Genomic DNA, 5,625 nt, shown 5'->3' with positions numbered 1-5,625 from the left:
CACCTGATGTGAAGAGATGACTCATTGGAAAAGACCCTGATGCTGGGAAGGATTGAGAGCAAGGTTGTGGGCTGGGGGCGCAACAGAGGATGAGATGGTTGGATGGCATCATCAACTCAATGGATAAGAGTTTGCGCAAACTATGGGAGATAGTGAAGGACAGGGAAGCCTGGCGTGCTTCAGTTCATGTGGTCACAAGTGTTGGACATGACTTAGCAACTGAATAACCCCAAAATTGCATTCTTTTTCTTATTCTTTTCCATTATGATTTACCACAGTATATTGAATATAGTTCCTTGTGCTATATAGTAGGACCTTGTTGTTTATATAGTCTATACACAGGAGTTTGCATCTGCTGATCAGGACATCTCTATCTTAATATAGATAAAGACCAATACAGTATACTAATGCATATATATGGAATTTAAAAAGATGGTAATGATAACCCTATACCCAAAACAGAAAGAGACACAGATGTACAGAACAGACTTTGGGACTCTGTGGGAGAAGGTGAGAGTGGGATGTTCTGAGAGAATAGCACTGAAACAAGTATACTATCAAGGGTGAAACAGATCACCAGCCCAGGTTGGATGCATGAGACAAGTGCTTGGGGCTGGTGCACTGGGAAGACCCAGAGGGATGGGATGGGGAGGGAAGTGGGAGGGAGGATCGGGATGGGGAACACATGTAAATCCATGGCTGATTCATGTCAATGTATGGCAAAAACCACTACAATATTGTAAAGTAATTGGCCTCCAACTAATAAAAATAAATGAAAAAAAAAATCCTAGAGAGACATCCACTTCTAATATGTCTTTTCTGTAACCGTTTGTGTTTGTGAGAAGTAGAGTGTGTAACATTAATGTGGATATCCTTCCATCATGGCTGTGACCTGGCACATATGAACACACAAATGAAATTAGAATGATTGGTGAGTCTACCTTGGAAAACTCAGAAGCCAACTGGAGATCCTGTTGCAGCCAAAATCAGGCACATAATCAAAACCAGGTTAGCTTTTTAAAATCAGAAAATTAAAAATGACGTGTACTGGCTCTGTGAAGGGGTTTGGGGCCCCTCTTACTGGTAGTGGCCATTCATAATCATGCGTCAGAGCCAAGGTGATTGTTAGCAGCTATATTGCAAATTTTCCTTGTCTTTTAAATATTTCTGAAAGAATCTTTTTTTTTTAGGTGATGAAATTAAAAACATTCCGAAATGTACAGTCTGTTAATGATTTTTAAAAACTGTTTATTTTGAGATAATTTTAGATTCACATGCAATTTTTTTTTTTTTTTTTTTTTTTTTTTTTTTTTTTTTATTCCCCCGAGGGGGTGCACCGTTCCTGGAAGTACTGCAATACCAGGTCGATGCGTGGAGTGGACGGAGCAAGCTCCTATTCCAACTCCCAGCTCCAAAAATCCATTTAATATATTGTCCTCGGATAGAGGACGTATCAGATATCACATGCAATTTTAAGAAATAAGGTAAAGCGATCCATACCTCCTTCACTTGATTTCCTCCAGTGGTTACATCTTGCATATATATTGTATTATGCTATATCATAACCAGGAAATTAACATTGATATAATTCATCAACCTGATTTAGATTCATGGGTTTTATGTGAACTCACTTGTATGCATGTATGTGTCTGTATATCTAGTGCTATTCAGTTTTATTACATGTGCAGATTCATGTGATCGCCATCACAGGATGCAGAACAATTCCATCATCATGAGTATCCCTGCTGCTAGTTATTAGTTTTTGATGGGGGAATAAATCAAAAGATTTATCACCAATTAAATAGCTTCTCTAAGGCTATATTCTACCTAAAATAGCTTTGGAAGTACACTAAGTGACTAAGAAGACAGAAGAAGTTAACCTTCACACTCATTCTAAGGAATAGGCTGAAGCTGTGGGAGCTGGTCTCCTTCTGGAGTTCTCTGGAAATATAAACAATGAATGACCATGCTGCTTTAGAAAGGAGAAATTGCTGAGCAGAGTGGAGGAAGATTTTAATGATATGCACAACAGAATAAGGTAGGGCTTTAAGGACACGGGTCAATAGGTCTTTTGCACTGTTTTAACAAAAGGAAGTTAAAAATTGCAGTCTTAGATTCTTTTGTGTAAAAAAAAAGAAAAGCAATGCCAGCAAGAATTAAAAAAAAAATTGTTGCTGGCCTGTGCTGTTTGAAAAAAGTTTTCTCCCCCTGGGAAGACAATAAAAAATTATTTGCCCCTGCATCAAGTTTAGGACCACTTACCAAAATGGCTAGCTTGGCAGAGGCTGTCATTTAGCTCAGAGCTCAATTGTATGATTCACTTGTAGCTCAGCATGAACTTTCCACATAGACAATAGACATTTGTGTTCACACATTTGGAAAATGAACTTACACAAATAAGGGCAATTTATATAGTTTCTCGAAACCATAAAACATTGACACTTTTCAACGAATGGGCTTTGGGCTACACTCAAAGCTTTGTGTTCTTTGCTGCTACCCTTTATGTATAGGGTAATGAAGACCATCTATGAAGTGAAATTGTTAATAGCAAAAAATTGTGAGAAGTCAATCATGAAAGCTGCATTCTGGATATTTCCCCCTACTTGTGGCCCTTTGGAAATTAAAGATATTCCTTCTGTTTTAAAGAGAATATAAGTTTAGTTATAACATGATTAAAATTCTGCTCTTTTCTACTCAGATGGAAAAGATTGTCTGATGTACTACTATATGGCCTTTTAGAATGGCCATTTGTTTGATCAACTACACTGAGGTTTATCTTTGAAGACCTGTAATTCGCTCCTAGATCTAGATGCTAAAGGTCTAGGAAAGTGAATGAACTTAAAATACATCAAGTAGAATATCATTTCCTTAGAAAATTCTAGGAGGACCAAAACAAAGGAACCTGAGGCACAAGGTCTTGAAGGTTTTCCTTCTGTGGTGCTAGCTCTATTTCATCTCCTAAGCCTCCAACCACAGGTCCTTGAAGGCTCACTCACTCCCACTGCCTTAGGTAGGAATTTTGTGTGTTGTGTGCTGTGTTATGTTGCTTAGTCATGTGTGACTCTTTGTGACCCCATGAATTTTAGCCCTCTAGGCTCCTCTGTCCATGGGGATTCTCCAGGCAAGAATACTGGAGTGGGTTGCCATGCCCTCCTCCAGGGGATTTTCCCAACCCAGGGATTGAACCCAGGTCTCCCACATTGCAGACAGACTCTTTACCATCTAAGCCACCAGGGATTATGTAGTTGCTCTTAATCCCCTCTAAGAATCTAGAGGGGCTTAGAATTTATATACTTCCATAGACATAAGGGATAGTGTGAAGGGGCTTCCCAGGTGGCTCAGATGGTAAAGTGTCTGCCTGCAATGCGGGAGACTGGGGTTAAATCCCTGGGTCAGGAAGATCCCCTGGAGAAGGAAATGGTAACCCACTCCAGTACTCTTGCCTGGAAAATTCCATGGATGGAGGAACCTGGTAGGCAGTCCATGGGGTCAGGGTCACAAAGAATTGGATACAACTGAGTGACTTCACTTTACAGCCAATAACATCTGGAGCAGCTCTCTGCATGTTGAGCTTCTGAGAATCTCTTTAGGTCTGGAATTTGGTTCCCTGGGATGAACCCTGGGTTCTGTCTTAATGGTTAGTGGTCATTCTTTCCTTTTTCTGTACATTGACACAGTTATAGGGACTAGTCTTTTACCCTAGTCTCTACCTATGAGACATTGTTTGAACTTTCAGTTCAGAGGTTTCTTTTTAGTTTGACATTGTCGTTCCTCTTACCTGGGGTTGGAGCCTTGCTCTACATCCCATCAAGGGGATGCTTTTTCTTTTTTGAACATTTTCCCCTTTAAATCAAGTGCCTCCAGTGACAGCACTTTATATTTCTCTATCTTTGTTTTAAAATTTTTTGGTATAAATAACCTTTTTTGAGAAGCTAATGAAAACTCCAGATTCTCTTCCAAGAATAATGTGTGTGTGTGTGTGTGTATAATTTTGTGTTCTATAGAAAAGTGCACATAGTGATAGTTTTTATTAAAGTTTCAAAAGATTTGTCTATCTCTTTAGCTGCTAAGTCGTGTCCAACTCTTGTGACCCCATGGACTGTAGCCTACCAGGCTCCTCTGTCCATGGGATTCTCCAGGCAAGAATGCTGGAGTGGGTTGCCATTTCAAAAGATAATAGCATTCTGAATTCCATGTATGGATCTCACAGAAGTCTGTGTGACTTGGGTCAATAAATCCTTAATTTATTCTCTTAATTTTCAGGTGAAAAATTGTGGCCCTCAGGAGGTCAGGGGTAGGTCTTTATGGCTTCCCTAAGATGTTAAGAGTAAGCCTTTGCTTCAATATTGGATTATTGGTCAGTTAGTGAAAAAGTTGGCTTAAAGCTCAACATTTAGAAAACTAAGATCTTGGCATTTGGTCCCATCACTTCATGGCAAATAGATGGGGAAAGAGTGGAAACAGTATCAGACTTTATTTTTCTGGGCTCCAAAATCACTGCAGTGGTGACTGCAGCCATGAAATTAAAAGACGCTTACTCCTTGAAAGGAAAGTTATGACCAACCTAGATAGCATATTAAAAAGCAGAGACATTACTTTGCCAACAAAGGTCCGTCTAGTCAAGGCTATGGTTTTTCCAGTGGTCATGTATGGATGTGAGAGTTGGACTATAAAGAAAGCCAATCCCTGAAGAATTGATGCTTTTGAACTGTGGTGTTGGAGAAGTCTCTTGAGAGTCCCTTGGACTGCAAGGAGATCCAACCAGTCCATCCTAAAGGAGATCAGTCCTGGGTGTTCATTGGAGGGACTGATGTTGAAACTGAAACTCCCAATAGGTTGGCCACCAGATATGAAGAGCTGACTCATTTGAAAAGACCCTGATGCTGGGAAAGATTGAGGGCAGGAGGAGAAGGGGACAACAGATGAGATGGTTAGATGGCATCACCGACACAATGGACATGGTTTTGGGTAAACTCTGGGAGTTGTTGATGGACAGGGAGGCCTGGCGTGCTGCGGTTCATAGGGTCGCAAATAGTCGGACATGACTGACTGAACTGAGCTAAAGTGAAATTCAAATGAGAAGCAGCAAGATGTTACCTTCTTGGGGAGAACAATTAATTGATTTTGTCTAAATATGTTTTAACTAAACCTAAATTTACAGACCATGGATTATTTTCAGGCATAATCCTAAACTGATGCAAGATGGAATCAATTCATTAAGTTTTATTTATTTAGCCTGTATAATTTATATAATCTCAATGTAACTAGGGGTTTATTAGTAATCCTAAATAAGGTTCAGTTATTTGAGTTATTTATCAAATCAGGGATTTCAGGCATAAATTAAAAAAATATCCCTCTGTATATTAATTATTAAGCATTTTATATCTGATGTAACAATATCCTGTAAAAAATTAAAATCCAAGATCTTGAAGGAAAAGATCCCTACCTAGCACCATAAAGAGAAGCCTATGCTTTTAGTGGGATGTTTTGGTAAAAGTAGTAAAGTAAGTTTTTATTAAAAGGATGAAGTAGTTATAGCAGCCCCTTCTAATAATGGGTATTATAACTGAATCTGGTACAGTAGCCAGACCACAGAAGAGGCAAAAATGTTCTATTGTGAATAAG

At 39.2% G+C, this 5,625-nt stretch overlaps 1 pseudogene; it reads right to left on the bottom strand.

Moving 5' to 3' along the window:
* Positions 1 to 1,326: 1,326 nt before the first annotated feature.
* On the bottom strand, positions 1,327 to 1,494 carry LOC136146216 (U2 spliceosomal RNA; annotated as a pseudogene).
* Between the last annotated feature and the right edge of the window lie 4,131 nt (positions 1,495 to 5,625).

This window comes from Muntiacus reevesi, chromosome 13 (genome assembly GCF_963930625.1).
Source record: "Muntiacus reevesi chromosome 13, mMunRee1.1, whole genome shotgun sequence".
Classification (NCBI taxonomy): domain Eukaryota; kingdom Metazoa; phylum Chordata; class Mammalia; order Artiodactyla; family Cervidae; genus Muntiacus; species Muntiacus reevesi.
Note: the sequence above shows the minus strand (reverse complement) of the source record. Positions and strands in the feature narration are given on the sequence as shown.